This window comes from Nelusetta ayraudi, unplaced genomic scaffold (genome assembly GCF_046127955.1).
Source record: "Nelusetta ayraudi isolate G7.1 ecotype Tasmania unplaced genomic scaffold, CSIRO-AGI_Nayr_v1 ptg000087l, whole genome shotgun sequence".
Lineage (NCBI taxonomy): Eukaryota > Metazoa > Chordata > Actinopteri > Tetraodontiformes > Monacanthidae > Nelusetta > Nelusetta ayraudi.
Window position 1 is genome coordinate 1 of NW_027466137.1, and position 23,137 is coordinate 23,137.

General features: G+C 50.5%; 1 protein-coding gene across 1 annotated transcript in view; it reads left to right on the forward strand.

Annotated features, from left to right (window-relative positions):
* The first annotated feature begins 7,013 nt into the window (after positions 1 to 7,013).
* Positions 7,014 to 23,137, forward strand: part of tmem106ba (transmembrane protein 106Ba) — a 28,527-nt gene continuing 12,403 nt past the window's right edge. Inside the window, exon 1 of the mRNA XM_076045757.1 lies at positions 7,014 to 7,021. The gene's annotated coding sequence lies outside the window, so the exon portion shown is untranslated. The remainder of the gene's footprint in view (positions 7,022 to 23,137) is intronic.

Sequence of the window (23,137 nt, forward strand, 5' to 3'; positions counted from 1 at the left end):
GACGAGGAGTTGGACGGGGAGTTGGACGAGGAGTTGGATGAGAAGTTGGATGGGGAGTTGGATGGGGAGTTGGATGGGGAGTTGGATGAGGAGTTGGACGGGGAGTTGGACGAGGAGTTGGACGAGGAGTTGGATGGGGCGTTGGATGAGGAGTTGGATGGGGAGCTGGATGGGGAGCTGGATGAGGAGTTGGATGGGGAGTTGGATAAGGAGTTGGATGGGGAGTTGGATGGGGAGTTGGATGAGGAGTTGGATGAGGAGTTGGATGGGGAGTTGGATGGGGAGTTGGATGGGGAGTTGGATGAGGAGTTGGTTGAGGAGTTGGATGGGGAGTTGGATGGGGAGTTGGTTGAGGAGTTGGATGGGGAGTTGGATGGGGAGTTGGATGGGAAGTTGGATGAGGAGTTGAATGAGGAGTTGGATGGGGAGTTGGATGGGGAGTTGGATGAGGAGTTGAATGGGGAGTTGGATGGGAAGTTGGGTGAGGAGTTGGATGAGGAGTTGGTTGGGGAGTTGGATGGGGAGTTGGATGGGGAGTTGGATGGGGAGTTGGATGAGGAGTTGGAAGGGGAGTTGGAAGGGGAGTTGGAAGGGGAGTTGGATGGGGAGTTGGATGGGGAGTTGGATGGGGAGTTGGATGAAGAGTTGGATCTGGAGTTGGATGGGGAGTTGGATGGGGAGTTGGATGAGGAGTTGGTTGGGGAGTTGGATCTGGAGTTGGATGGGGAGTTGGATGGGGAGTTGGATGAGGAGTTGGTTGGGAGTTGGATGAGGAGTTGGATGGGGAGTTGGATGGGGAGTTGGATGAGGAGTTGGATGGGGAGTTGGATGGGGAGTTGGATGAGGAGTTGAATGGTGTTCAGAGAGAAGGAAAAAAAATCACACATCTGGCGGGGAACAACTGGAGCAAAAAGGAGATTGTTCTCTTAACTTTTTTCATTTTTCTTTCCTTTTTTTTTCACCCCAAACGTTCACCGACATTCGACACACAACATCTCCCACTAAGTGACGACACTGAGGAGTCATGTGATATTTCTGGCCAATGAGTGACATCAGCATTAGTCATCCTGAGCCCAGGGAGGCGGCGAGAAAGGGAAAGGTGACCTGTCTTGTGTCTGTGTCTGTGTCTGTGCATGTGTCTGTATCTTGTGTCTGTGTCTGTATCTTGTGTCCGTGTCTGTACATGTGTCTGTGCATGTGTCTGTGTCTGTGTCTGTGTCTGTGTCTGTGTGTGAAAACAATGCGACGGCGTGTCGTCCCCTGCATCTGCGGCTCGTCTTGACGCCCTGCGACGAGTCGACCGCAGAGCGAGAGCGTCAAACCTCAAACCATTTTTTTTTTTTGGGGGGGGGGGTGGGGGGGGCGGTCTGAATTAGCCGAAATAATGAATTGTTTTTTTGGAGAGAGGATTGAAAACGAATCCCCTGGGTAGCCGGCAAACTTGGAGTCCAAAGAGTGAAATGAGAAGCCGGCAACAACAAAAGAAAAAATGGTCCCGTTCTCCTTCGCTTGACACTAAGTGAATTCAATTACAGTCGCCGGATGAAAGGAAAAACAAACAAATTAAGAGTGGATCGGGAAAAAAAATCATGATAATAAAATCCCAAATTAGTCTGAGAAAAGAAGAATGAGAGGAATTAGTTTTTAGACGTCTGAGTTTTCCTCCATCTCGTCCTGCCAGCAGCTCCTGCTGCCTGGCTCGGCCGCAGACAGCAGGATGCCAATGCAGATTTATTTGAAAGTTCCTGACTAGCAACGCTAGCACAAGTTCGGGGGCGCCTGCTATATATGTCGACGTTTTCTATTGTGGGTTTGGAAAATGGAGCCAGTCGGACTGAATGCGAGCTAGCCACTCTTGACGTCGTTAGCTCGCCCGGCTAGCTAAGGCTAGCTCGCTAATGTACCACCGACGTTCTGGAGTCTGCTAGCGGCGCTGCTTCGAGTGTCCCAGAGTGGACCGCGCTTCTTATTTGATGGCCCGGGTCGGAGCAGATAATCGTGTCTCGCTCCTGATTGGACAATGAGGTCCAGTGAAACTGCAATTTAATTTGTCCCTAAAATGACTGCTGCAGCTCAAACATCTGCCCCAAAAAAAAAAAAAAAAAACCCCGTCGAGGAGTCTCTAAAGGAGAATGCATCATAAATATATGAATCCAGGGTGGGGGGGGGGGGGGGGGGGTGAGAGTGACTGGTTAAAACTGATCAGTTTAACTCCTCCCAGTGAACGAGGTGGAGGGATTTTAGAGGCGATGCTGCAGCCACAGGAGCCAGTGGGCCTGGCAACACCGGTCAGTGGCGGCCATCTGCTGCCCTGCCGCTAATCCAGGGGCCGCTCTGTCGCTGGTGATTAGCCAGCTACTCCCTCACCCTCTCCGCCTCTGCCCTTTACACGCTCCCACTTTACAGTGGAGACACTATAGTGCGCAGCTCGGCTTGGCACACTCTCCCAGTTTAAAGCCTCTGAATTCATTTTTTTATTTTTTTTATTTTTTTTTTTATTTAAATAGCGAAAAATTCTCCTCACTTTTTGTCACAGGCTCGACGTCTCAGGCCTGTTATACTTAGTGTCGGGGCTTAAATCAAGAGTGCTCTCTCTCTCTCTCTCTCTTTCTCTCTCTTGCACACACACGCACGTATACACACACACACACACACACACACACACACACACACGTGCACACACACGCTTTCTCTTTTCTATGCATTAGCCGAAGCACAAATGAAGCAGCTTTTCCAATTTCCGCCGGCACAGGCACCATTAATATAGCTAAGTACGGCTTGACACGGAATAAAAAAAAAAAGAAAGAATGCATTGAAATCTTGGAAGTAGTCTTGAGGATAAAGTACTTTGTGTTTTAGCGCCCTGAATGCTAATAAGCTCGCTATTACAGCGAGGTGACAGATTTATGAACAACTTCACTGAGGAAACATACTGCCAGTCTCCAAGAGTCCCGACTGCTGGTTCGGACGTTAGTAGCACCGCAAGTTGCGACGCTGCTAGCGTTAACTACATTTTTCCGTAGCGTCACGGTAGCGCCGCTCCTTTTGAACTAAATAGCTTTTTCTGTAGCGTAGCGAGGCCCTGCGATGAAGTGGCCACTTGTCCAGGGTGTCGCCCTGCCTTCGCCCCAACACAGCTGGGAGAGGCTCCAGCAGACCCCCGGGGACCCCGAATAGGAACAAGCGGGTATAGAAGATGAATGAATGAATGTAGCGTAGCTATTTTTAGACTCCAGTCCTGACGGAGCGTCACTCAGACGCTACACATTACCGTCTATGAGAAAACTGTATGCTGAATAAAGATATGTGGGGGAGGGGGGGGGGGGTTATCCATGATGATTGGTTGGTTGTAGACATGACGACTATGTGGACTCATGATTGGGCAAGGTGACCCAATCGGAGGCAGGATAGGGCGGGTCATGCCGCTCCAACCAGGAAGCAGAGTCCAAACACCAGAGGCGGCCTCAGATATTTCCAGCGTCGGCAGCGATGAAGAAGACGACGTCCAGGAAGTCAACAATCACAATAATTCTTCTCCATAGCCGTATCCAGGTTACTGTCACTCTGCTATTGTGACTGGAGCTGAAACAGTCTGAAAGTCTCCACTGTGCTGAAAGTCTTCGTTCCATCAGAGATTGTAGCGTATAATGCACTTTTGCTTCGGCCAGGACATTTTACCACTGTGTTTATTTGATTATTGTTTCACTGCCGTTTCCACAGTTTTTCTACTTATTTACTACATCGAACGGCCAGTCAATGTTAAAAGACGGAAGACGCAAAAAAGCCAGACAGGGCTTGTTTGAAGTGTTCCACTTTGTTTTATAACAAACAATCAAACTGAGCATTTTTTGGCCTGCTTATTTGTATGGTGGAAAGTCGTTCTTGATCGTTAAGTTGACACAATAAAAAAGTAGCCTTGATGTAGCTAGCTACTTTTGCCATGTAGCTTGCGGTGTAGCTTGCTACACTTCTCTGGGGATAGCTTCTGCTGTAGCAAAGCCATATTTAATCTAGAGTAACTTTAGTTTCATTTACTATTTTTCAGAGTAGCTTCTCCATCACTGCTGAAGGACAAGCAAGGCATTTTTAAAAATGATTATTCGAGACTGAGCCTGAGCGAAGGCGTGTGGAGCGCTGTGTTTATAATTGTTGTTGTTGTTTTTTTTTTTAGAGAGATTAAGGTGTGTTTGCCACACCGCACAAGACACAAATAGAACCTGCTGAACCACTGACGTCAGCACACTCCCCGCCTTGTCCCCTTTCTATTCCGACTCCACGTCGAAGACATGGGTCTAATATTCACTTCACATCTTGGTCACAGGTCAATGTCGCTGGCAAACAGTGGCTGCCGGTGTGAGCAAGCGAGCTACCAAAGAGCCCACGCTTGAACGTTAGAAGCTGCAGCAGGATGTTGGAGCGTCAGGGTCCAACTCGTCCATCCAGTTGAAATACTTGTTTGAAAGCAGATACATTAGACTCTATCTATACGTTCCACTTGATACATTATCATTTCTCTTCAGTAATAAAATGCTTGGCAGCGTCACTGGGCTGCATCCTGATGCTGGATGAAGTCTTGTTGATTACCATTTTCCTTTCACTGCTGCACTTGTTTAATGCAAAATCAGACAAAGCGCAAAAGACACAGGGGTCGATATCACTGCACGCAGCAGCAGCAGCATCAAATCAGGGACGAGCAAACACCGTCACAGACAATCAGCTAAAGCCACCAACGGACCCTGAGGGACCACCGTCTCACTGTATGTCTGTTGTTGTTTGTTTGTTTTGTTTGTTAAGATTCAATTTAGGATCCAAAAACATGCGTGGACTCATTTTGAAAGGGGGCCAAAAGTGCACCGTGACTTTCAACATCAACAACGAGGGAGTTATGAACAGCGGCAGCAACAGCAGCAGCGGCAGCAGCAGCAGCAACAGCAGCAGCGGCAGCAGCAGCAGCAACAGCAGCAGCAGCAGCAGCAACAGCAGCAGCAGCAGCAGCAGCAGCAGCAGCGGCAGCAGCAGCAGCAGCAGCGGCAGCAACTCAATATTCTAATGCTTCCGCGGAATGGAACGAGATTGAAGGGCGCCGACTGCGAAGATTAGAAGAGTCTGTGTTTACAGTTGAGCGCGGATCAAATGATGAATTAATCTCTCGGTGAAATCCACTTCGACATCGGCCCACTCACTCACTCACTCACTCACATCTGCCACGAGAGGCCGGCAGCTTTCTCTGAACTCAGCCACGGCGGCGGGTGGAAGCAAATGTCACCGCCTTCATCGATGACGCATCGCCGCTGCTCCTGGCTCCGCCCCCTCGGCTCTCAAGGAAGCAAAACAGCCTGTTTTGAGCTCAGAAGGCCACCCCCCCCCACCCCATCCCCACTCCTCTGCCACCGAGGCCGCAGCAGCAGCAGCAGCAGCAGCAGCAGCAGCAGCAGCAGCAGTAGCAGCAGCAGTAGTAGCAGCAGTGTGAACTCACACTCTAGTTTGTTAACCTGTGCACACCTGGAAAAAAAAACTAAACAAAAAGGTTTTGCTGGTGTTTTTCAGAGTAGGTCCACATGTAGTAGACGTCAGAACCCATGAGAACCCATGGTCAGATGATTTTGCTTCCCAACTCGGACTCCGGTGCGGCCGCCTTGCACAATTAATTAGCTTAAAATCTCAGCAAACAAACAATTTAGCAGGTAAAAAGGTTGCAGAGACCACGAAGGAGCAGAATCTCTGAGCTTCAGCAGGTCCATCAGACCAGGAGCAGAGCTGACCAGGACCCAGCCAGGCCTAGTTGGTTGGTCCTAGGTCAGGCATGGGCAAACTACGGCCTGCGGGCCACATGCAGCCCATTAAGCTTGTTATTACGGTCCGCCATACTTAAAGAAATGATACTCATCGTCAGGAAGTCATAAAATAGCTGAATTTCACCCATTTGTCAGTGTTTTCAGAAGCTAGAGGATGGGTTTTAGAACCCATTGTGGCTCCACCAATTAAAAAAGAGTTTACCAAGCGCTGTTTTAGAACCTGGGCCTGGCTGGAGCTTGGGGTCCGGTCGCAGGTAGAACTCTGAGTGCAATGAAGCTCACTGCTTTCTATAGACACCTTTTTAAGAGCTTTGTCAAAGCATCACATCTCGGATGAAAAAGAAGATTTGAACTGGTTTGAACTTGTTGGGGTTTTTTTGTTTGTTTTTTTCCAGTTGAGGCTAAAAATAAGAAAACTGTAAATAGACGTGATTCAGGTGCCGGGCTGCTGTCTGAGAGCCTGGCTGGCAGAAGATGTACAATAGAAATGTGAGCCGCCATTGAAAACAGAGTTCAGCTTTGGGTGATTTTCCATCATCATCATCATCATCATCATCGGACGGAAACACACACACACACACACACACACACACATACGTACGCATACACAATCTGGGTCAAGCATCATATCCTAATCTTTTTAGAGCGGCACGTGTCTCAGATCAGATGATATCAGGTCCCCGGCAGATAATCGGAGAGGAAACATCCCATAATTCTCCTGGCTGATCTGCCGGCGTGGAGGTGCGGGGCGAGCCGGGTGGCGACGCTGTGACCCGTCCGAAATATGTTCCACGTTTGAATATGTCAGAGCGAAGCGGCGGGAATCCTCTTATGTCACTCCAACCAAAGTTTTTTGGACGGAGTTTAATCTCTAATCCCGCCTCCGCCTCCGCCGCCGCGGCCACGGCCGCTCCTGTGTCGGTAATAGCCGAGGTTTTAGCGTCGGTAATCTGCGCCATTTAGATTACACAAATTCTGGCTTCTCGTTGCGATCTTTCTCTCAGCGGGATGAAATATCGTCTTTTTTTTTTTCCTTTTTTTTTTAAACGCGCGCAGGAGTCGGATAAAAACCTGCAAAAAAAGTGCTCCAATCTGGGTCAAACGTGACGTCCGTCCAGCCGTCGAACCGCACAATCGCTTTATCAGGCCAACGGGCGCGACAGCACGGTGCTTTGGCGGCCAAAACCGGAATAATTCCTATTTATCACGACCGAGAAAACAAACATGTTTGGCAAAATAGAAAATGCGGCCGGGCAACGGGCGGAAAGGAGCACACAAAACGCAACGCAACTCAAAACCCACTCGGACCGCAGTCCAACGGCAGAAAGTGGTTCAAACAAAACAAAACAAAACAGAGAATTGCACAGGGAAAGAAGCCCTTGGCAAAAGTAGGTAATGAAAAATGAAAATCCCGGGAAATTCACTTCATTTATATGCGGCGACGGAACGCATTACCCAGCAGCACTCCGGTCCGGCCCGCGGTTCTATGCAAATCAGGGTGACACAGGGTGGCGTTGGAACACGCTTGCTGAAAGAATGACGCGAAAGCTGGGACCATGCAGAAGCCCCGCCCCTCCCCCCCGGTGACTCAGTCAGTTGGCCAGGTGTTTGCTGGCCACGCGCTCCAGGACGCAGCGCTGCTACGCTGGCATTAGCATGAGGCCGTTTCAGGGGCGGGGCTTCTTTAGCATGAGCTCAGTCTCATGCTGCTTCTTCTCCTCCTTCTTTAACCCCCCCCACACACACACACACACACACACACACACCCCACCATCAATCAAGAGCGGCAGGTGTGAAGGGGGGAAAAAACATCCTTCAGAGGTCAAAGTGGGAGGGACTTTGCATTTGAGCTGCAATTAGTGGAATGGTGCTGGCGTCTCAGAGGAGCCAAGTCCAGCAAGAGGGGTGACTTTTATTTGAAGGACTCCCACACACAAACACACACACACACACACACACACACCTCCCCCCCACAACCACCACCTCACTGCAGACGCCGCCATTGAACTCAGCTTATCCAAGTGTAATCAGTGTGGCCGAGGGCGTTCCACCGCCATGACCACCGCCACCGCCGCTGTCTTGAACTTGTGAACCCATCACACTCGCTCCCCTTCAATTTCCCAGGATGGCCTCTCCAGCGCCCCCCCCCCCCCCCCCCCCCCCATTATAGCAGGTGATTGTGGGAGAGAAAAGAGAAAAAAAAAAAAAAAGAAAAGAAAAAAGGCAGAGGCCACGCCCACCTCCTCGCCAGCTCGGTGAACATTGTAAACGCCGAGCACCTGAGTGAGTGCGTCTGCACACGCAGCTTCATCCAGCCACGCTCATCACTGGGTTTTCCCGCCTCATCGGACTTCTCTCCTCGCCTCAGCGTACGCGCAGCTGAGGAAGTTGAATTGTTGACGGGAACGTATCCTCCCACCGAACACTAGGGGGCCATGTGAGTCTTTTCAGCGCGTTCATTTGCGGCGAGCCTCTTTCCTCGCTCGATAACAAAGCGGCCGGAGCTCGACGCGACGCCGGTGTTACGTCCGTGCTGGTCATCGCGGGAACGGGATTCCTCATGGAAAACTTGCAGGTGTGCTGCGCCACCATCAGCGGATTGGTCAGAAAACAAACGTGTGACTGGCGACCCACTGGCAGCCCACATCCACCACAGTGACTACACCCTGTGTGTAAGTAACTCTTACACCTCTGTTAGGGAGCGCATTGGAAAAAAAAAAAAGAAAAAAAAAAAAAGAAAAGGAGGAAAATTATATACGCAAACTTTCATTGAGCTGCACTTCAGTATCCCATCTGTCACCTGTCTCCTTCCTCTGTGAGCCACCGAGACGAAGTGAATGAAGTCAGCATCCAGGTAACACTTTGCTCTGGGCTGCCTGAGGCAACTGCTTTCCCTCGGCTCTCATGCTTTCTTTGCTTTCTTTAAAGTCGCCAGTAACGTGTTTTGTATGCTTGAGATTTTTTTTGGACGATTCACCGAGGGTGGTGGCACAGCCGCTGTTCAGCGAGGGGAAACTGATGGTGATTTGGAGAGGCAGACAACAACGCCAACGTGTGCTGTTGGAGGGCTGCAACACAACCGTGTCTTTTCGATTCTACGCTTTGCGCCCGGGCCCTCCGCTCTTGGTGCTCACAGGTTGAGAGAACAGACTGGTGGGAGAGGGTCTGGAACTGCGGCGTATGGAGCTCCAGTCAAGGCAATGGAACCTCCCTGCCCACTCCTTTCATTGTGTTGATCAATAGAAGTAGAAAACCCCACGGCAATGAGAGAGTTTTGAACACATGTTGGAGAGACAATTTCCCAATAGGGCGGCGATCATTTGAGAAGCTCTGCAGACTTCCTCCAGGAAGGAAACTACGAGCGCCAATTCCACTCCAGTTGAGAAGAGCCATTGTTCTGTAGTACACAAATGAACTGAAAACTGATTTTTGTTTGGAGATGCTCGTGCACGTGCGCCGTCCAGCTAGGCTCTGACTAGGGCGGATACATGAGGGGAAAACTTTGAATTCCAGTCGCATTATCTGGGCGTCTTAATCTGAGTTCTCCAACTCTGAGTTCAGTGGGACCAACGCGAGCGCTTCAGTTGTCCAGTCACAGTCGGACCGAGGCAATCACTTGGTTTTCTCCACTGTCTATGCTAACGTAGTGAGCGTGCATGTGCACATGCGTGTGCGTGTCCGGAGTGGAGAAGGAAATCACCGACATCGGGTCTTATTCACAGGGCCGGAGCTCCCGCCAGGCGCAGCCTTGGAACCCGACGGCTGCGGTTCTGTTGCACCTGAAGATAGAAGCCAGCTTCTCCCGCTGACATTTTCAAGCAGGTTTTCGCGCGCAGGCAGAAGGCAGGAGGCAGGAGGCAAAAGGCGGAGCTCTCGCATCGCCTCGGCTGCAAATTGCAGAGCCTGAGATGAAGTTAATTCGGTTTTTCCCCTCGTTAGGTTTCACTTTCCGTCCTGGGGGTTTAATATATTCTGCGGACGTTTGCGCAAATAAACAAACCGATGTGGAGATTGGAAGGACCTGCAAGGAACTTCTTCTGGGTTTCCTTCCCGAAACGCCGTTCTCCTTTTCCGACAAAGCAGATAGGAGCTGTGCGTGCTGGAGCTGCGTGACGTTGGGTCTGACCGAAGGGGGGAACGGCGACTTTGTTTTGGAGGTCAAAGGTCAGAGGTGAGGCCGTGCCGGACGAACGGCCACCGGATCCCAATGACAACAAAGTCCAATGCTTACGAGATTTGGCAAAAGGCGTTGTGGTGTAAAGCCGCCGCGGCATCGACAGACCTACAACCTGGATTGTCAAGAGTGGTCGGGGATTAGCGCGTCCACGAGCTACGCCCGAGATGCCACCTGATTGGACGAGACAGTAGGAGGAGGGGCCGGAGCGGCTTGATCAGAGGATCAAAGGTGACTCTGCCGTCGTTGGAACTACAGTCAATCTGGACAGTGTGTGTGTGTGTGTGTGTGCGTGTGTGCGTGTGTGTGTGCGTGTGCACAGATGCAACAACAATGCAAAGCAACAATTGTTTGTGCGTTTCTTGGCTCTGTATTTGCAACGCACACAACTGTGTCTGCGAGTGTGTGTGTGTGTGTGTGTGTGTGTGTGTGTGTGTGTGTGTGTGTGTGTGTGTGTGTGTGTGTGTTAGTGTGAGAACAGATACAACACAGGCCACATGATCGACACACACTCACAAAAAAAAAATCAACTGAAAAATCAACGCTGCACAACGTTTGTGCACGTGTTTGTGTTTGCGGCTCCAGACAACACACACACACACACACACACACACACACACACACACACACACACACGCTCTCTCTCTCTCTCCCTGTGTGTGCAACATGCCACCACGTCACCTGCTCCACCAGGCTGTAATTGCTTCTTCCGGCTGACGTTTCGATGGTGCCGACAGCTCGGAAAAGAAAACGCAACGACGACAACGCCGGCTAATGAAGCGACGCACAAAAGCAGCAGCAGCAGCAACAACAGTAGCAACAGCGGAGAGACGAGGACGGCGCACCTGCTGAACTGTGCTGCACGTGTGGCACTTTGCAGCAAGACGATTGTCACCCAGGTGTGCAGCAGCAGGCAACAAAGACACAGCTGCTGCTGTGGAATGTCAGCGCATGTGTGTCTTCTGTGTGTAGGTGTGTGTCTGTGCGTGTGTGTGTGTGTGTGTGTGCGTGTCCTCCACCAAGCACTCACTGGAAACGTCTTTACACAGAAATGTAAATTAGAGCACGGATGTCACGCCACGGCGGGGGGGAAAGATAAAGATGCGGAGGAGGTGAAGAAGAAGAAGAAGAAGAAGAAAAGAGGAGGAGGAGAAGAAGAAAGAAAGGTGGCGGAGAGAGGGAGAGGGACAGAGGGAGACAAACTGGCTGCCGTCGCTCTAAAAGGTTTTCGGGAGGAAGCGGCGGCGAGTCGTTATCACCGCCGCCGCCGCCTTCGGAAATATCACTTTCAGCCGGTAAGCAGGGCCTCTTGTCTCCATCGGCCTCATTTGAATAGAAATCTCTCTCAGCTTTAAAAAAAAAAAAAAAAAAAAGAAAGGAAAAAATAGAAAAGAAAAAAAAACCTGAACCGTCTCACCTTCCAAAACAGATACATCATATTTTCACAGGAGGCAATAAAAGCAAACGCACATTCCCCCCAATTCCCCACAGTTTGGAAGACAGGGGTTGTATTTCAGCTCGGCTCATCAATATGCAAAACATCAGAGCGTTGCTTTGCCACAAGAATATTCCCTCCCTTTGCGCACTCGGCAAATGTGCACAAACATCATCGCTTTTCTTCTTCTTCTTCTCTCTCTCTCTCTCCCTCTTTAAAAAAATAAGCTTCGATCGGCAACAAGAAAGTATGCAAATCTCCCGCAGCAGCAGCAGCAAAACAAACAACAAAAAAAACATAATCAGGTTTTTGATGGGGAGCGCAGGGATTGAAAGCCCCTAAATTAGCCCGCGTGTGTTCAATTTTTCTGAACGCTTTGCAAGCTGACCGAAAAAAGACCAAAAAAACAAAAACAAAAGAGAGCTGAGGAACGCAGAGGAGGAGGAAGACGGGGAGACAGTGAGGCTGAAATCAATGCACTACCTCTTGTTTTGGGGTGGGGGGGGGGCGACGGGAAGAAACCCGGAGTGGTGGATTAGGTTTCAAAGCGAGGAGCCTGCAGGCTTCCTGCAGGAGGAGCCGCTCAGTGTGGGAGAGAGGCGTAATCACGCTGACCTACAGTCGGCTGGATGTAGGTTAAGATAGACCCCCCCCCCCACCCACCCCCCCCCCCCCCCCCCCCAGTTCTCCCCTTCCCCTCCCTGCCCCCCCCTCCCCTCCCCTCCTTCCTCAAGTCTCCTCCGTCTTTCCTGGGCTGTTAAATCCTGCTGCTGCTTTAATCTCCTTACTCAGCTACATCCTCTTTAAAGATGCAGAGCGGCAGGAGAGCGGAGGGATACGTCAGCCCGGGCAGGGGGGCAGGAGGGAGCAGTGCTACCCGGCCAGGCCAGGCCAGGCCAGGTCAGATTGAGGGTAGGTGCGTGGATGAGTTGGAAACAGAGTGGTCTTGACAACATAATAGTTTGATTCGATTGTGTGTGTTGCAGCAGGGAGCCCAGCCTGAGGTGTCGCTGCTTCCGCAGGGATCAGCGTCGCTCATTTATGACTTTTCAACTATTTTTTTTCCCCACTTTAGTTTGTTTTTCAATTATTTATCCTCCAAAAAAAAAAATAATAATAATAATAAAAATTCCCAGCAGGGCGTTTACTGCAGGCCAGTGCGCCACACCTGTGGTGAGCTGAGCTCTCCAGTTGTGCACTGCCCACCTTTGACCAGACATTTTACACACGCCTGACTCTTACCAGTCTGCAGCCACGGGTGAGTTCCTCACAAACACACACAGCAGGGAGCCGCCGACGCAGCAACCAATAACCAGCATATGTGGAGGGGGGGGCGGGGGGGCGATTAGAAAAATGAAAGAAACATTTGAAATTGAATCTCTGCTACATTTCAATCCAAACACTGAAGCAGATCACCAACTACAAGTCGGCTCAACATCACATTTCAAGCCTGCGAGCCTCTCTGGAGTTGTCAGAGTTTGACGCCTCAGACAGACAGACAGACAGACAGACAGACAGAGGGAGACAGTCCAGCAACAACCCACTGGGGCTGTAGAACCTGTGTGAATCGGCGTGGCGGGAGGAAGCAACTCTCGGGACCGTTAACAAGGTCGTTTGCACCAAACGTGCAAAAGTTATCAAGTCGTTTAATGCCTCGTTACAGCGGTGGCCGTTGGTGAGAGGAGTGGGGGGTGTCAGCCCGTCATACCTGTTTCCCAGAAGTAGACGGACCTGCCGTCGTCCGTCTGGCCGCCGGCCGTCCACAGGGCGCCGGACAGCAGCAGCAGAGTGACCACGAGGTGGCGGCTGCCTTCGGTCCCGATCCGGTGGCTCCCTGCTGCAGCCGCCCTCCACCCAGGACCCATGCTCCTCCACAAGGGGGGTGGGGGGGGTGGGGGGCCGGAAAGTAAATCCACTCAGAAGGCTCGATAGAAAAAAAAAAAAAAAAAAAAGAGGCGTCAGAAAAAAAACATCAAAAATCAAAAATTAAAGGTCCCAAAAAATGCAGCGAGGAGGAAAAAGAAAAACGTGCTTGGGTTGCAAGAAGTGAGAGAGCAAGAAGCAGGATAATTAATGAGGTGTGTGTGTGTGTGTGTGTGTGTGTGTGTGTGTGTGTGCTCATGTGGTGTCCTGCAGGAGTTGAAGTCCTCTCTTCGGCGGCGCTGAGAACGGAGTTGCAGCGGCTCCCCGGCGCTTGTGTGTGTGTGTGTGTGTGTGTGTGTGTGTGTGTGTGTGTTGTGCGCGCGTGTATGCACGTGTGTCCTCTCTCTCCGCGGGCCGGACGTCCAGTCGGAGGCTCTCAGTGGCCGAGCCGCTCGTGCCGCTCCATCCCCCGGCCGCGCGCTCTCCGTGTCCGCCTCTGTCCTCTGGCAGCCGAGCAGTGACAGTGGGCGAGAGTCTGCAGTGCCGCTCGCCTCCCTCCCTCTCTCTCTCCCTCTCTCTCTCCCCCTCCCTACCTCCCTCTCTCTCTCTCCCTCTCTCACAAACACCCCCCTCCCCTTCTTCCTCTCTCTCGCTCTCTCTCTCTCCCTCTCTCTTCCCCTCCCTCTCTCTCTCTCTCGCTCTCACACAAACACCCACCCTCCCCTTCTCTCTCTCTCTCTCTCTCTCTCTCTCTCTCCCGGCACTTGTTTTGTTATTGTTTCTTCCTCACTTCATCCTCCTGCCCTTTATTATCATCCCCTCTGCATCTCTAACAAGCTCCTTCTCACTTTCCCTTCTCCGTCTTCCTCCCTTGTTTTTCCCCCCCGCCTGCCTCTCTCCCTTTCTCGCGCCTGGGGGTGCGTGGACGGAACCCCCCCCCTCCTCCTGCCTCCTCCCTCCTCCACTCACATTGGGCTGGGAGCGAGACAACTGGAGAGCAGCAGCGCTCGCGCTGGTCTCAGAAGCTCCCATGAGCGCTGCTCGCAGGATGAGAGGGGCTGAGAAACAAACACAGGGGGCTTAATGCAGAGAGAGCGCAGGGGGTGTCGCGGGGGCGGGGGGCGCTAAACATGGAGGTAGCGCTCGACGCAGAGATGGGGAGATGTGAAAAACGGGGTGTGAAAGTGATTCCGAGAGGTAAAGTGGCAGCGATAATAAACATGTTGATTGTTTATTACACCATTATACACGATGACATCGTTAGTAAGTGAATGGCCATGATGCAGCTTTTAAAGACGTCAGTGCGTGGGGAAATATTGTGATTTATTTATATCATATACGATAGACACTGAAGTCTTGACCATTGAATCTTGAAACAGTTATCTATACTGAAAGCTTGGAGCAAAATCTGTTATATGAGAGAGAGAGAGAGAGAGAGAGAGGGAGAGAGAGAGAGAGAGAGAGAGGGAGAGGGGGAGAGAGAGAGAGAGAGAGAGAGGGAGAGAGAGAGAGGGAGAGAGAGAGAGAGAGGGAGAGAGAATTCTAACCTCTCTACCTGCACTGGGCACACCAAATGTGTGTGTGTGTGTGTGTGCGTGTGTGCGTGTGTGTGTGTGTGGGTTGGTGGGTGTGTGTGTGTGTGGACATGGAGCCGGAGCTCCATCCCGGTGAGGACAAACCTGCTGCCGCTGCTGAGCGGTGAAAGTAAACTAAGCGCATGTTTCCACCGGCTCACTTCTCTTGTTTTACTGTATTGCTCCTCCTCCTCCTCCTCCTCCTCCTTCTCCTTCTCCTTCTTCTATTTAATTATTTGTTTAATCATTTATTTATGTTAGGAAAAGGTGCATAAGTTTTTAGCCTGTATTTTGTAAATAAATGTGATTGTAAAAATCAAAAAAAAATCTTCTTCTTCTTCTTCTTCTTCTTCTTCTTCGGTAGGATTTTGCGGTAGGAGGTTTTGCAGAAGTAGGAAATCTCTACAGAACACCGCCACCAAGCGAGTAGAGGCGGTGGAAACACCCTAAATGATGTAGCGTGTGAATGAGATTGCTTTTAAATCTCGGTCGGCTGCAGCAGCTTCATCAAAGAGACAGCTAGATTAGTGTGTGTGTGTGTGTGTGTGTGTGTGTGTGTGTGTGTGTGCGTGTGCGTGTGCGCGTGCGTGCGTGCGTGCATACGTGAGCATGTGCGAGTGTGCGCGCAGGTGGAAATCATTTGTCACAGTTCAACGTTCCCCTGCCGAGGTCGCGCCGGGACACTTGTGACAGGACGGCTTTGGGATTGGCAGCGTCCGCTGGCCACGCCCACTTTTTTTTAGCTTGCCGTGAGGGAGGTTTGAAGAGACGCCCAGACCAGTTAGCGCTGGCAGGCTGGCAGGCTCACCGGCTTACACAAGTGGAACCGGGACGGCGCAGAAATTCCCGGTGGTTAATTATTCAACCCTGATTTGTGCTGAACGTAACGAGAGGAAGTGGAGTGGAGAAGAGGAATTATGGCGGCAATTGGCCGGCGATAAAGCTTCATTCCTGCGGTGATGATACCTGCACTCCGCTCTTCAGGGAGCCTTCCTGCCCAATCAGCGAATTCAGGGTGTGATTTAGGTGAGGCCCAGTCTACACTGGAAGGTGGTCGGCTGAAACTGGGGAGAGTACAAGTACTCGCTCACCGAGTACTTAATGAGGCCATACAGATTTCCTTTTTTCTATAAATGTACTGTTATTCTCACAGCATTCGTTAGCATGTTTTGCTAGAATAGGGCGTGGCTTGTCACAGATTTCGTTGTAGGACAAAGACAAATTTAACAAAATTGTCATATCCACACATGTACAACTGGAATATGTGTTGCGGTATCGGCACGGATTTTACGCGTACGAGTAGGGTACCCAACCCCGGTGTCAGTACCGATACCCGATACCGGTCTTGGTATCAGTACGTCCCCTGGTTATGAAGGCATTTGAAAGATTTGTTCGCGCTAGCCCTCTCGTTTAGACAGGAACAAACTTTCTGGACAACCCAAAACAGTTTTCGGAGTGATCGCGCAAAGTCCGTTTGTTTGTGCCGACAACACAAAGAGCCTTGGCCTGGAGAATTATGTAACGACGATGGCCCAGAATGCATTGCAGTGTGACAATTGTGGCCATTCATGTGTTCTCTGTAAAAAGCAAACAGCAGGCAAGAGCCCTTCCTTGCTTCTGATTGGGTTAGGAGGTAGAGACACCTGGGGGGTGGGGGGGGGGGGGGCGGTCTTTGCTGTTTGCCCTCGCAGGAAAAACAACAACAAAAACAAACAAACCAAAGCTCTGTCTCTCAGTGCCAGAGAATCAGCCCATGTCGCCACTCTTGGCCTGGCATGCACACTGCAGCATTTTCAGTCCCAGTTTCAGTGCGTCAGCGTGACAATGATGACAAAGAAAACACTAGCGGGACCCACATGGACTTTCTATGGATTCTCCACAGCAATAATTCTCTGACCTCGCCTTCGTCTTCAGCGGCTGCAACAATAGCGCTGGGAGACGCTGGATGTCACCGTCTCTGCCATTAAATGTCAACTGTTGGCGCGGCAGACTCAGACAGACAGACAGTCGGCGGGGGGGCGGGGGGGCGGGGAGTGGGGTAGCAGTTGGGGGAGGCGGGGCCAGATAAGAGCGGACAGATGTGGATAGAACCGGCAGGATGAAAAGTCAACACCAGCTGGCACCTGAATACTGGCGGCCTTATCAGCTGCAAATGCTGATCACAAACCCAGTCAGTCAGTCTGTCAGCGAGGAGAATGTAACTTCTAGCCCGGGAGACCTTATCTCCGGCCGACGCTCCAAAGGTTAATGTATGTGCAGGCGGGGTACCAGGACGTCGTCTGACTCTGGCAGGGACTCCAGCGCCCTTCTCCTGGATTGCGAGGAAAACACAGTCCGATGTTTCCTGTGAAACGAGGGGAACGCTTGAACAATAAAGTTTCCAAAGGAAACGGACCGTCTTCGGAAGGAGGCGGGGTTTCAACGCTTGGATCAACGTTGCACAAAGACGGTGACACACAAATGAAAGGTTTTCCTCTCTTCAAGGCTTTCTTCACAAGTTCGGCAAACCACCCTGCTCCACCTGCTGGTCACGTAGCGACGGTGCGCTGGCCACGGAGATGAAGGTCCTTCAGCAAGACGACTGGCCGAGGTCTCCACTGCAACCACGCACTAGAGCTGCTTTTTTCTTCATCTAGGCTAGCCAGAACCAAGCCTACACAACAGCCATGCTGTTTAATCAACAGTGTCTCTCTTGAGACGCTGTTGAAAGCTCTTGAGTGACAGGGAAGCCTGTGATTGAAACGGGGGAAGGCTCTCTTTTTTTCTTAAAACATTCAAACGGTTCCTTTTTCTCTTGAACGATGAGAATTTGAGCTGCGTTTTGCAACAAACCAAAAAAAAAAACCCTCATTGGCCAGTCAGGGTGATCGGTGACCAATTATTCCCACAGGTAAATAATTCAAATGATTCAAACTCCGTGTCCACCTTCATTAATGGCACTGCGTCAACAGTAGAACGCTGCAGCACCGAGCGATTCACTCTGAACGATTCTATTGAAGATGATTCCAGATCCACCGGACGCTGTTTGACCACAGCCAGCTGGTGTCTGGACGGTGATGTTCTCGGGGCCCGCTAGAAAATTCTCTGCCGTTATTCCCCCGCTGGTCTGCTTTGTTGTTCAGACTGTAAACGACGATGTCAATAATTCATCATAACAAATGAATAAACTGCGCTAACAGCGAGACGATTTGTTTGCTCGCCTGTTTGATTTTCCCCCCAGAACCGATCGGTGGACCGACGGCGAGCGCTTGTTTGCGTAGCAGAATGTTGAAGTGCATCGTGGTGGTTTGTTTGTTTGCACCTAACAGTGGAGTGACTCAGGCTTCCCCGTGCCTCCTCCCTCCGCTGGCTTACCTCCGATTTACCGCTCAGTTCACTTCAATGGGGATTAATTAGTTTAATCTTGTGTCTCTTTTAGGCTCAACAATTGCAATCGGATGGAAGGGATCACGTTCCGCTATTCAAACAAGACGTGACGCTTTGTGAGACTTTCCCTCTCTGTGGGTTCTCTTAAAGTGCCCTGGTGAAGGTGTTTGCCCAGGGAGGTTGGCAGTGATGCTGAAGAAGGGGTTGGTGTTTTTTTTTTCTTCTTTTTCTTCTCCTCCTGACCAGTTGAAGCTGCCGCTGCCACTCACACTGACCACCTGGCACCATTGCCAGTGAAAGAATCTGATTGGCTGCAGGTTGAATGTGAGACAGAACTCCTGACTTCAGAGGTTTTTCTGCGGGTTTCTGTCCTTTCCTCCGTCAAACCAGACACCACACCTTCTAACCTTCTGCGAGCAAAGACCCGCCCCTCCTCGCTTCTGATTGGATTAGAAGTAGAGCAACTCGGGGGGCGGGTCTTCGTTCCTGGAATAAAAAAAAAAAAAAAAAAAAAAACGACCTTCTTTTCAAGCACCAGATCGTCAGCTCACGTCGCCCACTACTGGCCCAGCACGTGTACTGCAGAGTTTTCAGCCCCTTCAAAAACAAAACATCTCATCCTACTTCTGGCGGGATCTTCTTCCAACTTGGAAGTCACTGTCAACATTCTGCCCGCTGTCCTCACTGTTATCATCGTGGCTCAGGGCCAGCAGGCCGCAGGGCAGCGGTGTGACTCACCGAGGTCGTGGGCGATGCCACCACCGCTCAAGTCAATGCAGCAGCAGAGTGCAGGCTTCCACCCTAGAAGCGGGTCTGCGGGGTCTGAGTCACCGGGCTGAGGAGGCGCTCCAACCCGCCGGGCCGGCCGCCGCCGCCGCCTTCTTTTTCCGCCGCCGCCACTGCTCGCCGCTCTGCAGTGCATGCTGGGAGCGGTGAGTCCACCTCTTCTGACACAATGAGACCAGCGTGTTTCTCCCTGCAGCGCAGGGCACATTCCCCAAGACCACAGAACTTCTTTCTTTCATTTGCCTTTGTCTGGTTTGTTCGTTTGTTTGTTTGCTTGGGCCGAGGTGAAGCGAACAAACAAAAATAATGAAAGAAATAAGAAAGCGTGCTTAGTCTGCCGTTGCACCCCTGGCAAGGCGCCGCGCAGGAAAGAACCCGGCTGCCATGTGATTAACTGAAGGGGGCTTTTTGTTTTTCTCCTCCCTGGCAAGTTGAAGAGAACCAATAATAACAATAATATACATCTCTTCTGAGTTTCCTTGTGGTGTCTTCTTTGTTTTTATAATTGCGTTTAACATTTTGTTTGCCTCGTCACGCAGGTTTGACGGGTTCGCCTGAGGTTTGAGTGTTGGGGAGAAAATAAAACCTCGCTGTGCTGTTTGCTGATGAGCTTTTGTCTCCAGTTTCTCATTAGAAGCGGAGGACAATATTCAGTTTTGTCTATAATTGCGTTGCACAGGCGGAGTGACGCCGACTGAACGCTGAAGTTCTTAATATGACGAGGGGCGCTTGAAGATTCGGAAGTTTGTTCCGAGAAAGAAGCTGAACTGTGTGACTCAAATTACTGCCGTCTGGATGGTTGGAGTGTGGGAAAAAAAGGATTTGAAAGAGAATTCAATTTGATTAAAAAAAAAAAAAAAAAGAATTTACTGCACCAGAGTCTTTCCCACAAGCAGAAATCACACACACACACACACACACACACACACACACACACACACACACACACACACACACAGCGATGCAGCGGCCGCGCTGCCTGGAGGGGGAAAAGATCGGCGATGTACAGCATTAAGTTTGGCGCTAAAATTGCAGCGTCATCCCAAGAGGCGGCGGTGATGACTCAGCAGAAGACGGCCGGCCCGTCACCGCCCCCGGTGGTGGTGGTGGTGGTGACGACGATGACAGTGGGGAGATGCAAACGTGCACACATGAGCGGACACTGATGACGTCATGTTCGGAAGCTCCTCTGCCTCTTTCATGTGTTGTGTTGTTCAAATCCACTCTGATAAATGGCCTAATGTGCACATTGCCCTCCAGCTCAGGAATTATTATTATATGACCGGAGAAGAAATAAGAAATATGAAATATTCATCTATTGTATTATCGAAAATAACCCTAACAGCAATACCTATGTCCCTGAAACGATTGATATTCTGTGTTTAATATCACAATCTGGTGGTTGTGCAGTAACCACAGCGCCATCAGTCAGCGTCATCCAATCAGAATCCTCTTGACCCTCGGCCACACAGAATGCAGGATGCGGTTCCCTCACTGACCTGGAGCGTCTGATGTTTTTTTTTAGTTCTTTTTGCTGGTTTGCTCTCAACAGGCTGCAAGTTGTTGAAAACCAGGCGGAAAGCAACAGATTGGGATTGTTGTTCAAGCCCCTTTCTGCTCTCAAGTTTAAGCACCTTGTTTGTTTGCTGTTATTTTCAAATTCTTACTTAACCCGTGTCTTGTGACCTAAGCCCCTCCCACTTATCCCTGCACCTAACCCAAGGTGGAACAACCCGAAATATCTCATCTAGTTAACTCAACACCTGCTTCGGCTCGGCGATTAGAGTCTCGTCAAAGAAATCCGACATCTGACCATAATCCACCGCCCACTCCCCCCTCGCACCCCCACGCACGCCCCCCCCCCCTCCCCCCGGGAAGTGTGAGGTGGCTAATGTCTTAATGAGCTGAGCTATGAGGTCAGGTGAACTACAAGAAGCCACGCCGCTCGGAATCAAAGATGTCTGTATGGCAACAAGAAAAGCAGGTGCAGAAATGTGGCATGACTCACACACACACACACACACACACACACACACCACCGACTTGTCATCAAACCCTTCCGTCATCGCCAAGGACCTCCCCTTTCCTATTCCGCGACACTCTTCTTTTTTTTTTTATAACAAAAAGAAAAAAGAAAAATGATGCAAAAAATATTGAGACTTTTTTTTTGGGGGGGGGGGGATTATCTTGGAGGCTGTAATAAGATCACGTTAACACCATCACAGAGTTGATTGTTTGAGTTTCAAATAGCGTCTTCATAAGGCAGCCAGAATCATTTTTCATTCGTTCTTACAGAGAATCTACAAAAAACTGCATGGACATAATGACATCTCTCCATGACCGCACGCATAACTGACAGAAACCTTCGAGTCTGAGCAGCAAAAATATGAGATATGTGCAAATTTTGGATGGAGGATATTACAGAACATCCAGCACAGAGGGAAAGTCAAGGAGATATTTATATTTATAGCAATAAAAAGCCCTGTGGAGAAAAGAATCTAAATAATTAAGTCATGGGGGGGGGTGGGGGGGGGTATAAATAATTTTATGAGTGGATTATTTATTCATTTATTTATTAGTTTTAAATTCATAAGTTTTAATTTTTGGGCACCACAGGCAGTGAGAATTAACCGGGCGTCCGAGCATAAGAAAAACAAAACTAGGGCATAAGAGAGAGGGCGGGGGGGGGGGTAGGGCAGCGAGCACGGAGGTGGCAGGCATATCCAAGGCCGAGGGTTTAGTGCATTCCGCTGACCCCTCCCAGCTGACCTCCTCAAGTGGTCAGCGACTAAAGTCAATTAGCGCGACGCCGCGGAGGGACAGCGTCCAGTCACATCACACCGGTGTTGAGTGGCGTTTCGCTGCCGCCAGATTAACGGCGGTCTTTGGACCCGGAGCCGACGCTGTCACGATGCAGGCTAGTGTGACAAAATGCACCACGCACCAACAAAATGTATTTTATATTGAGTTTTTATTTGATGTTTATCACGGCCGCAATTTTTATTGCGGTAGATTGACCGTTGTTGGGTCGGGCAACCACTAGACATGAAAGCTAACTCGCTAACTAGCAAGCCAGCCCAAATCTGACCGTCGCTGGACGTTGACGTCGTCAAGCGTTGATTTAATGAATGTCGTAATCGTGTAATGCAGTAAACCAAGCGTCCTAAAGCCTCAGTCAGGCAGCGCAGTCATGACGGTGCTGCTGTTTTGATGCATAAATGAAACCAAGCTTGTGCAACACGGTTTCTGTCCTTTGACGTCGGCTAGCGTGGAAATGATTCACAGAGACGTCGCCGTGGCAACGTGCCCACGCCGACTGGCTGCTGCTGTGTGAGTGCGTTGCGGTGACTACAAGCACATGCAAACATTAGTAAAGTTGAGCTCCTATATTGACACGCGTGACCATTTTCATACCCTCTCTCTGTTTAACAAAAAAAAACAAAAAAAAACCCAAAACAACCCCATCGCAGGCTTCCCAGGGCATTTATTGATGCAATTCAATCCCAGAAACGGACAAACCCATTTCCCCCCAAAACTCATCTTCGAACTGTTTCAATAAATATGGGTCAGTGTCGCCGAAGCAGGCAGCCGAAGTGGAATGAGGTCAGCGGGAGGTCGGCCTCCCTCCGCGTGCCATCAGCGTCCACACCAAACTGTGGCAGGAAGCATTGGGGACCGAGGGAGGGACGGAGAGGTCGACTCCTTCCACCTCGGCCCTGGGCGGCCGTGTTTACGTCCCGCCCACAGGAGGCGCTCTGTGTTTACGCCGCTTGATTACAAGGATCCTCACTTCTGTCCGTAAACAACTCGCCCTTTCAAGCTGCGACGCACGAGTCCCGGTGACTGACCGCAAATCAATGTTACGGGAGGAAGCGGATCAAACTCACCCATTCTGGTTCTGGGGTTCCGGCTGCAACTTGTCTGTTTTGTTGTAATTGGACCCCAACGCGGCCCCGATGTCGACTCTGCCGGGAGAGTGATTGCGTGGTTTTTTGTTTGTTTTTTTTTCCAGCTGACAAGACAAAATGAGAAAAACAGACTGAATGACGCCGACTGAGTTTCTGCAGGGAGTAAAAAAAAAAAAAAAAAATTGGTGTGTTTTTTTTTTTTTTTCACGAGAGATGAGAAACAGATGAGATGATGA